We start from the raw sequence: 10,703 nt of genomic DNA on the forward strand, positions 1-10,703 counted from the left end.
AAATCGGTTTAGTTTTACACCTGCCAAATCAAATCCTCAAAATTTTTTTTTTTTTTTTTTTTGAGTTTTAAGATCGGATCGAGTTTTAAGATCGGATCTGCTCAACCCGACCCAATAAAACCTACATTGGGTATAGCCCGGTCCGACCACTTTAGACCAGAGCCCTTTTGGATTTACTCGTCCGGTTCGAAACGACATCCGGCCCGGCCTGGTCCGGTCCAGCCCGGTCCGGCACGTGATCGGCACGTGTACGACGAGTCACGTGATGTTGTTGGACTCGATCTGCATCTTCTTCTTCTTATAATAGAGGAGATCAAAACAGAGATAAGGGAACTTCACCTGCTTCTTCTTCTTCTTCTTCTCCAAGGTAAACTCTTTCTCTCTCTTCTCTCCTCCTTCCAATTTAAGATCTTTGTGTTGTTTTGTTCTCTTGAATCGAAAGGATCTTTCGTTTATGCGAGAATGGTTGGAAATTTCACAAAAATGGCCCGGGTTTGGTAAAAATCCCGTTGTTGGATTTGATTAGGAAGCCGAAAAATCGCAACTTTTTGTGGGTCTATCAAATCCGCAAAAAAAAAAAAAAAAAAAAAACTCGCAAATTGTTGCCATTATTGTTCACTTTTATGCGGATTTAGTTGAAATTTGCTCGTCGGTATGCTTCATTTGGCTTTTTTTTTTTTTTTTTTTGGTGGGTGCGCTTTAATTTGTTGCTTCTCGAGGAAAAAAAGAAAAGAAAAATTCGTCTTTTTAAGCACTTATTTTGGGCATTTTAATCAATTTATTAGCTGGATGAGCTTAACCATGAAGTGGATTTTTTTTTACCTAAAGTTGTTATTATATAATATGTTTGTCTAAATAATTAGCAAAATATAACTTTTTTGTTTTTTTTTTCACGGCATTTGGGGAATAGGGTACAGGTCATGGCTTCTACAATCTCATTCTCTACCGCAAATGTTCAACTTATAAGAGTAGGAAATGATCATAGCTATGTCGGGTTGAGGCCTATATCTCCGCAAAGTTGTGTTTCTTTTGTACGGAGAGCGAAGGCCAAATTCGTCGATGGTCATTAGAGCAAGCAATGAGCAAGAGACATCGGTTAAGACTTCCGGCCGAACCATTGAGGAATGCGAGGCAGCGGCTGTGGCCGGCAACTTCCCTGATCCTCCGCCACTCTATAGGCCGTCGGGCCCCGAAGGAACCCCGCTTGTTAAACCGCTTGTATGTTTGAAGTTCCTTGTTTTTGAAATTACGTGTTTAGCGTACATTTTAGAGCATTTTACAGCATTTCGTATTCTACAATTTTAGTATAATTGCATCGATTTCTTAATTCCCTCTTTGTTCCAGTTGCTTCCTAGGCGCCCGCGTCGTAACCGAAAGTCACCGGCACTTAGAGCTTCTTTCCAAGAAACGAATCTGTCGCCCGCAAATCTTGTCCTTCCGCTGTTTATTCATGAAGGTTGATAGCTAATGTGTTTCAATATTTTTATCTTCTGTTTTCACAGGGTTTAATTTTCTTAAAATAGCCAATTTGGACTTAGCTTCTCAATCCATGGTACTTGTAGGTGAAGAAGATGTTCCTATTGGAGCAATGCCTGGATGTTTTCGGTTGGGATGGCGCCATGGCCTTCTAGATGAGGTGATCATACGTGGACTTTAACCTCTTTTAGTTTTTTTACTAATAAAAGGATTGCGTAGTTACTGGTGCGCTATCCAACAACATATGAATGCTAGCGCTTACGGAAATGATCACAAAGTAAGATTTTCAGCCGGTATACTACGGTAGTTATCAACGTTTCTTAAAAGTTCTAAATAAACAAGGAATCTTTCAAGCTGTTGTTCTCAATCAATGTGAACAATTTGCAATTGCATATACCGAACCACTCTTTCTATGCAGGTTTACAAGGCGCAAGATGTTGGCGTTAAAAGTTTTGTGCTCTTTCCGAAAATTCCTGATGCTTTGAAGGTTTTTTCACTTTCGGATTCTTTCTTGTTTTATATATATTCTTGATGTTGAAATGTTATTATTCTTTTTCTTCTCTGTTCATTTAGTCACAAACAGGATATGAGGCATTCAATGATAATGGCCTGGTCCCTCGAGCTATTCGTCTACTCAAGGACAAGTACCCTGACATTGTGAGTCATGCGGTCCGTTTTGTGTATGGTTCTCCACTCCAAAATAATTTCCTAATGAAATTTTCTGTTATCCTAGGCTATTTACACTGATGTTGCATTGGATCCCTATTCCTCTGATGGGCACGATGGTATTGTAAGAGAAGATGGTGAGTAATTTTTAAGCTTGAGATTTTAATTTTTGGTTGAAATAGAGTCTGAAATATCCATTCTCATGTTATTATTAGTCCTTAGAATTTCTCTTATTATTTTTTGCCCGTGTTTTGATATTTTGCTCTTTTCATTCTTTCTGCACTTACTTTCTCCAAGTGGTGTAATGGGAATTAGTGGTTTTAATCATAGTTGTCAAAATCATACAATTTGTGGATCGAGCAATATGATACGACAATTTGATTCATGGGCTAAGCAATTCGAATATTACAAGTGAATTGATATTGCGAAAGATAATACCATGCAACTTCTAATTGGATTCTTCTTTTATGTTTTCGCAGGAGTCATAATGAATGATGAAACAGTCCATCAACTTTGCAAACAAGCAGTTAGTCAGGTATTCTGGACAATCCAGATTTGTATAGCATTATGAGCGATTTTGACACGCCGACTAATTCACAATTTTTTAAAAAATATGTCTGTACTACCAAATAGGCCCGTGCTGGTGCTGATGTTGTTAGTCCGAGCGACATGATGGATGGCCGTGTGGGCGCGATTCGTGCGGCCCTTGATGCTGAAGGTTTCCATGATGTCTCCATTATGTCTTATACTGCAAAGTAGGTACCTTATTATGTGTCCATTATGTCTTATACCGCAAATTTTATTAATTCTAATCTTACATTAATTCTTTTTGGGGCAGATATGCAAGTGCATTCTATGGCCCTTTCCGAGAAGCTCTTGATTCAAATCCACGATTTGGAGACAAGAAGACGTATGACCATTACTATTGATGTTATGAATTTGATTATATTGAGATATGTAGTCGCCCCAATACTAAGTGTTTATCTTGCTTCTTTGATGAAAGTTACCAGATGGACCCAGCCAACTACAGAGAAGCTCTTGTAGAAGCTGAAACAGATGAGGTTGAAGGCGCAGATATTCTTCTGGTGAATTTTTTTTCCATATAAACTGTCTTTTTTCTTTCTTAATTTAGGGGCCACTTTTTTGTGGCTTTTGGTTTGCAAGTAATGTGCTGCTGTGCGATAGGTGAAACCAGCATTGCCGTACTTGGATATCGTGCGTCTTCTTCGAGACAATTCTTCTCTACCAATCGCGGCGTATCAGGTAAAAATTTTCGCTTAAAATTAAACTTTTCTTTCTCCTGGTTGCCGTTCACAGAGAAGTTTGCATCTGTTAAGTAGCTATACAAATGTTTAACGAACACAAATTTCGCTGCATGTATTCGATTCCTTTATTGGTTCTATATAATTCATTTTTGTTGTAATTGTGGTGGTTCTCTCTTGATTTCATTTACATGTGCAAGCCATATGAAATGGCTGAGTTTTTCCACACACAGTTAGTCGGTGTTGGCTTTCTCATATTATGATTTACTGGTGTAAAATTCTGAATTCTGAAACTGGTTTGTATGTGAGTAAATTTGCTTCTCAGTGTTTCTAATTACCCGCAAAACCTGTTTCTACTTGTATTTAGGTTTCTGGAGAGTACGCTTCGATCAAGGCTAGCGCGGTATTCAAAATGATCGACGAGGAGAAGGCCATGATGGAATCGCTGCTCTGTATCAGACGAGCCGGTGCCAACATAATCCTCTCTTACTTTGCTCGCCAAGCTGCAGGCGTCTTGTGCGGCATGAGATTCAAATAGCCTAGCTCGTCCAAAGTTTTCACGATTAAGTAAGTTTTCTCGAATCCCGCCCGGCCCGCATCTTCTGTATCCTTTCGTCTCCTTTTGTGCACTATTGTTATTAAGAGCTAGGTATGTTTGTTTATGTAGCTTGTTTGTATTTTACATGATAAATTATAAGTTTTATGTATCTCTCAATTGCTTCAATTGCTGTAAGGAGCCATTAAAAGTACATAGTGAGTTTATGTGAACTAAGAAAATGAGAGTTTAAGAAAATGATAGAGATCCATAATGTAGAAGATTATTGAACATGAATAAAGATCAAATTACTGGCTCAATAATACAGCTGTAGATGTTGTTGATTAGAACTATTCGAAAAAGCATGTTCTTTTTATTATCTTTTTCAAATAGCTTTTAGTTACATCAGAATTAAAAACTTCAAATTAGAGTTTCAAATGGATTACTGTGTTATTTAGGAAATAAAAAGTTTGGTGCTTTTACTGTTGTGAAAACTTTTCAGCTCCAACAGAAGCCCAATTTATAATTTTGTCTTTGAAAGCACCAAAAACTTTTGGAGCAACATAAATGGAAAAGAAACTTTTATTTGTGCTTCTTCGAGTAACTCAATTCACAGTAGATCTCCAATTTTGGTTTGATAAAGAGTGGTTCAGCAGCTTTAGTTAATGGATATTTCTCTAATCACTCTCAATTACTTTAATATATCACTGCTCCAATGGCGAAATGCGCCATTATTATATGATTGGAGTAATTCTCCAATGTTATCTTAATTTTGGTACAATTGTAATATAAATGCATCTCAGTGAACTCAGAATCCATGTGTATTCTAAGTTTATCACAACATTTGACATAGCACAATACAATAATAATCACGGAATAGTTAAGTACTATAAATAAGATTGTAAAATAGTAAAATGCAAATAAATTAATAGCTCCAAATCACAATTTTTCAGTTTTGCACCAAAGTGATTGTTTTCTTCTGTCAGTGTGCGGAGGATAAAGCCCCAGAATTTACATAAACTTTCTTATGACATAGTTTTCGCTGTCTTAATTCTATTCGCATCTACTTCAAGATGACGATGAGCATATCACTACCCTTCCAAAATCCACACTAGTTAGAAGCTCTAAACATTTTTTTAAAAAAATTTTGTTGCAAATGATTTGAATTCTCTCTCTCAAAAACAAAAGCTGTTACAAAAGCAGGAATGGTTAGGCACCAAGGCCAAGGAAGATATCCAAATTGATGCAATGAATCAATGGAAAAGGGTCCTTTAGGGTTTTTTTTTTGTCTCAATATTTTGGGGATCTCTTTTCTTTTTTGTTCTTAGTTGCTTAGAGAGTGGTGTCTTCAACTCTTCATAGTGGATCTTTCCTTAATTCTTGATGTGTGGATCTACTTGGCACCTAGATGGACATACATGGTGACTAGATAATCCTCTTACATAAAAAGAAGTGGTCATGCTTTCCTAGTACTAATGGATGTTTGGAAGGTGTGCTCCTTAACTTTTGTGTGACTCTCTCTCTCTCTCTCTCTCTCTCTCCTCTTGGTTGATGCTTACTATGGTTTCAATAAGAGTAGTTTAAATGAAGAACACACTAATAAAATATAAATAAAGATTCAGTTACAGTCATTATTTTTTTTAAGAAAAAAAATAACATGTTATCTGTTTCATTTATTTTTTAAAAATAAGCTCGGTTAAAAATGCAAAGAACTTGGATACCAACTATCAAGCACTTAATCATTCATTCATTTTTAAATAAAACAAATAGTGGCTTGAATGGTGAAGTAGATTAGATTTTCAATACAGATGACATAAATGACAAAGGATTGAGCTTGAATTTTTAATTTTTAATTGGTTAGTAGTATGATCTTTACCCAAGCCAAACTCAGCAAAAAAAGATGCAGAGGTCTTAAGAGGAAAAGTAGTTAGCTTATTTACTTTTGTAGGTAAAGAATAAGAAAAGATGTTAAGATAAAGGAAAATATTTTCTTACTTTCTAACTTTACATAATCCATTGATCAAAGACTCCTAATTGTTCAACTAATGGTGTCACCTTTCTAATCTCTTATGAAAATTTGAAGATCAAAATTTAATATTCTTGATCATCCAATGATTCATCCCTCTAATTTCGATTTATGTAACTTAAAACTATCTAGAATAAAATATGCAAGCGATCGATCCGATGATCGACGCATAAGCCAACTTATGGACTACCAAATACATCTACTTTTTCTTCAGATTAAGTTCCATAGCACCAATTAAAATGTTCACTGTCCAATTAGTAATTACTTGCTTGTTACAAAAGTTGCGAAACATGTGGTCAAATAAATCACATTTAATTCACTAGAATATGTTAGAGGCGAACTATTGTACAAAATATATGCATCAATCAGTGTCAAATATACAAATTAATTGTATCACATTATTTGATATAGTATTACAGCATGAGATTCTTATTTTGAATTCTGTAAGACATGTACTATAAAAGAAACAAAGATCAATAGTTAAAATAAAGAAAAGAAAAACAAATTTAAATTAAGAAGGAAAAAAAAAAAACGAAAAAAAAGAGCTTAGTCAAACAACTTTGTCTCTTCCATAGTAGATTAGATTAGGTGAATTGTGCCCATGCTTTCACAAAGAAGTGTCTTCTTTCTTCTATGGTGCATATTTGTTGTGGAACATTAAAAGGTCACTAAAGTTAACCTAATAAGCATTAACTTTCCAAAGAGAGAGAGAGAGAGAGAGAGAGAGAGAGAGAGAGTGTGTGTGTGTGTGTGTGTTAAGATCACTTGGTGATGATGTAATTGACTTTGCTCTCAAATATATTTAGCTTTGAATTTTGTAAAGCACCAAAACAATTGGAATGGGAATAGTGTCCTATAACTTTTTGACGAATGGGACTAGATTACTTTATGATGAAATTGCTGAATCATACAGCATTCACCATCGAATCCAAAATAAACTAAGCTTCTTTTTTTTTTAAAAAAAAAAAAGAAATCTTTTCTAACATTCACTATTTTTTCTTGGTTGTAATTCAGGAATTTGATTTGCCACTTGTCTCTTTTTTAGGAAAAAATAAAATAAAATCAAGATAGTGCACTTACGGGCAACTTTTCATATAAATTTTTTGCACAAATAAATCCTGTTTTGACTTAGTTGATTGAAATTAAACTTAAGCAGCTTATTTTCATAATGGCTTTGTCGAGTTTAGAAGATTCAGCGAACCTACTCTATCATGTTCTCTGCGTGCCTTCGAAGACCGATAAATGTAATACGCACGATATGATCGAGTGTTGATCCGAAACGTTCGCCGAGGGATCCAAACAATTTCGCCACGCACGGCGTAGAGCATATTTTCTACAGTTCCGAGTACAGAAATTCCGATTCCTCCGTCTTCGAATATTTAACTTCATGCAGCTGCAGTCTGCAGATGTTGGGCAGACAGAACGGAACTATTTACCTATCTAGCCTCTTTACAAAAAAATATTCCCTATCTAGCCTTCTTTTGAAAAATATTCCGCATCTAGCCTCATTTTCAAAGATTAAAAAAAAAAAGAGAAATTAATACCTTTAATATATATTAAAGGGTTAAGTGGGGGAGATTACCTTTTTCTCTCTCCTTTTCCGAGATCCCTTCTCACTCTCTAATTTTTGTGTATAATTTATCTCATATCAATTTATTTCAAAATAGAAAATTTTCACATGGCGCATCAACCAATTCTAATTTTTTTATATTTTGATAAAAATATTATGCATGGTTCGAAAGGAGTTGATTATAATAATCTTGATCCAAAAACTATTTGGATTTCTCGTATTTTAGGTTTTAATACATTAAAACATGAAATTTATAGGCCGAATGGGATTAAGATTATTTTGATATAAAAATTAATAGGAGATGAGAGAGAAAAAGATAATCTTCTTCACTTAACCCCTTAATATATATTAAAGAAATTAATTTCTTTTTTTTTCTCTAATCTTTGAAAATGAGGCTAGATGGGAAATATTTTTCAAAAGGAGGTTAGATAGGAAATATTTTTTTGTAAAGAGGCTAGATAGGTAAATAGTTCGACAGAACGTCCCGTACGCAAAAATTCTCCGCAGGCATTCAGGAAGCATCAAGAAGGTTCGATCCCTACGGAGGAAATCTTGGGGCGTGGCCAACTCCGACCAGACCAGACCCGAGTGCCTGCTGACACGAACACTAAAACGATCCGCATGTTCGCATCAACACACGTTTCCCATCCCCAGTGGTACGTTTTGGACCAAATTCCTCTTTTTGGTTGCTGTTGTTGTTATTATTGTTATTGTTGTTGTTGTTGTTGTTTTTTTTTTTTTTTTTTTTTTTTTTTTTAGAGAGATAAGTAGTACGAAATTCGTTTTGTTTATTTTATTTAAAAATAAACTTAGCTGAATATGAATCAACTAGATTTGAACTTGTTGTTGTTGTTGTTGGTGTTTGTGGTGGTGGTGGTGGTGGTGGTGGTGTTAATTTTTTTTGTCCACCATTAATATTTGTACTGCTTACACTATTTAGTGGTAGTGTCTCTTTCTCCTCCTAGTAATACACTCGTTGGGTTAATTAGACCATTGATTTCCAACTTTTATATCATTTTTTAATTTGATTCCCTTTTTTTTTTTTTTGGCAATTAAGTGTTTGATCTCTTAATTTTATTACAATTAAGTCTTAGCTGTCAGAAAGTTGTTAAAATTAACGAAAAATATCATGTCAGCACTAAGTCAGCGCTACGAAGACGCGTGTCAGCGCTACGGAGGCGTTGTGTCAGCGCCACGGAGGCGCTGTGTCAGCAGATAGGATGGAGACCAAATTAAAATATCAAAATCAAAATCAAAATTTTAAGTTTGAATTCAAAATTTAGATTCGATTTAGAATTCAAATTTAAAATTTGAATTCTAATTCAAAACTTTAATTCAGCTTTAAATTCAAATTCAAAATTCTAGTTTCTCGTTAGTTTAAAATTTTAACTTTAATATTATTTTTAAACTTAAATTTAAAATTTTGAAATTTTATTTTTGGCGACTAAAGTAAAAAACATGCAAAGTTTAGGGACCAAAATTAACATGCAAAAGAATGCTAAATAGGCACTGACGTGGCGATTTCGTTAATTTTAACAATTTTTTTAACTGCTGGGATGTAATTATAATAAAATCAAAAATTTAGAGACCAACGGTGTAATTAACCCTAGTGTGTCCCAATTTTCGCTCTCCGCACTCTCTGGGAAGCTCGATCTCTAGCACCTTTTTCGTCACGCACTAACTTTATTTTCATACACCGACCGTCCCTAACGCATGTAGCAAAGGGCTTGGTGGTTGATATCTGAGGTCCCAAGTTTGAATCATAATTGATTCATATTTCTAGCTAAGTTTATTTCTAAATGAAATAAACGAAGCAGATAGCATGTTATCTATCTCTCAAAAAAAAAAAAAAAAAAAAACTTTATTTTCATACATTTTAGACTGCCTATGTATGAAAATTTTAAACTTTTACATATAAACTAAGTGATCTGTTATACCTAACCCTACTTTAGATATAAGTCTATGTGCATAAGAATCAAAGTAATTCCCTAACTAAAGTTTCATGATAGCAAATGTAATTCATTGGTAGTACCAGTAAAAGATGAATTTATCTTATTAATAACGCTTGAAATTAAATGGATTGACAATCAAGGACGAGTATAATTAATAAACCAATTTTTATATCGTGTTAGCTAATTGACGATTTATTATTTTAAACATTACTTACTCAGCATGCCAAATTTAAAATTTAACTCATTGATAGCTAAACACGTAGTTGGATAAGATTGTCCCATAATCATAGTTAGTTAATTCCGTTCGGCAAAAATTCGGTACGGATATAATAATACGCATAAAATTCGTTTTCTAATGTTTAAATTCGTTGAGAAATTCGGGTTAAAAAACGGATTCGTTATAAAGTATAAAATATAAGATAATTTATATTTAAAAATAAAAATTATAAGTTTTTATTCATATTTTCAATAATTCGCGAATAATTTGCAAATTAACTAACTAGGCCCATAATGTGGTGGCCAGATTTGACATAATTATACTTTTTTTTTAAAAAAAAAAAGTATACATTCTTGGTTGTATTATTAGACATTCTTGGTTGTATTATTAGACATTCCATCATATTATTATTCTCAGAACATGTTACTTGATGCCCCCGTGTCTTTGATTTTGGTGCTTTTGAGAGAATCATACACATATATTATGTTTCTAAGGTGTATTTTTATTGGATTAGTTAATGGATGGCCTCAAAAATTGGATCTATTTAACATTCTTTTTCCTTTTTTTTTTTTTTCTGACATATGGATAGGTTTGAATCCATTTTATTGCAAAGCTTGTACAACTTAATAATTGTTTAATAAACTTTATCGAAGTTTTTCTAGTGACAACAGTGGTGATTGACGCGAGGGAGAGAAGTAAATTTTCGCTTGCACAAGTTGCAAAGAGTGTTACTCTAGGTTTAAGCTTAGGTAGACTGATCGAGACTCCAGTTTAGTAGCATATACTAATAACGTTTTTGACCCTGTAATGCGAACTGTAATCGAAACACACTATGCGTGACGGGGGGACGAAGGATGAACGGACCTGCAAAATTTGGAAGCTCTGCATACCATTAAAAGTTAAAGTATTCTGTTGCCTCGTCCGCAAGAAAAGACCTCTTACTGTAGATAATTTATTAAAAAGGGAATGGATAGGCAATACGAATTGTGTGCTGTGTGG

General features: G+C 34.2%; 1 pseudogene; it reads left to right on the forward strand.

The window, feature by feature from the left end:
- Nucleotides 1–308: 308 nt before the first annotated feature.
- Nucleotides 309–4,259, forward strand: LOC109705899 (annotated as a pseudogene).
- Nucleotides 4,260–10,703: the final 6,444 nt, after the last annotated feature.

Source organism: Ananas comosus, unplaced genomic scaffold, assembly GCF_001540865.1.
Source record: "Ananas comosus cultivar F153 unplaced genomic scaffold, ASM154086v1, whole genome shotgun sequence".
Lineage (NCBI taxonomy): Eukaryota > Viridiplantae > Streptophyta > Magnoliopsida > Poales > Bromeliaceae > Ananas > Ananas comosus.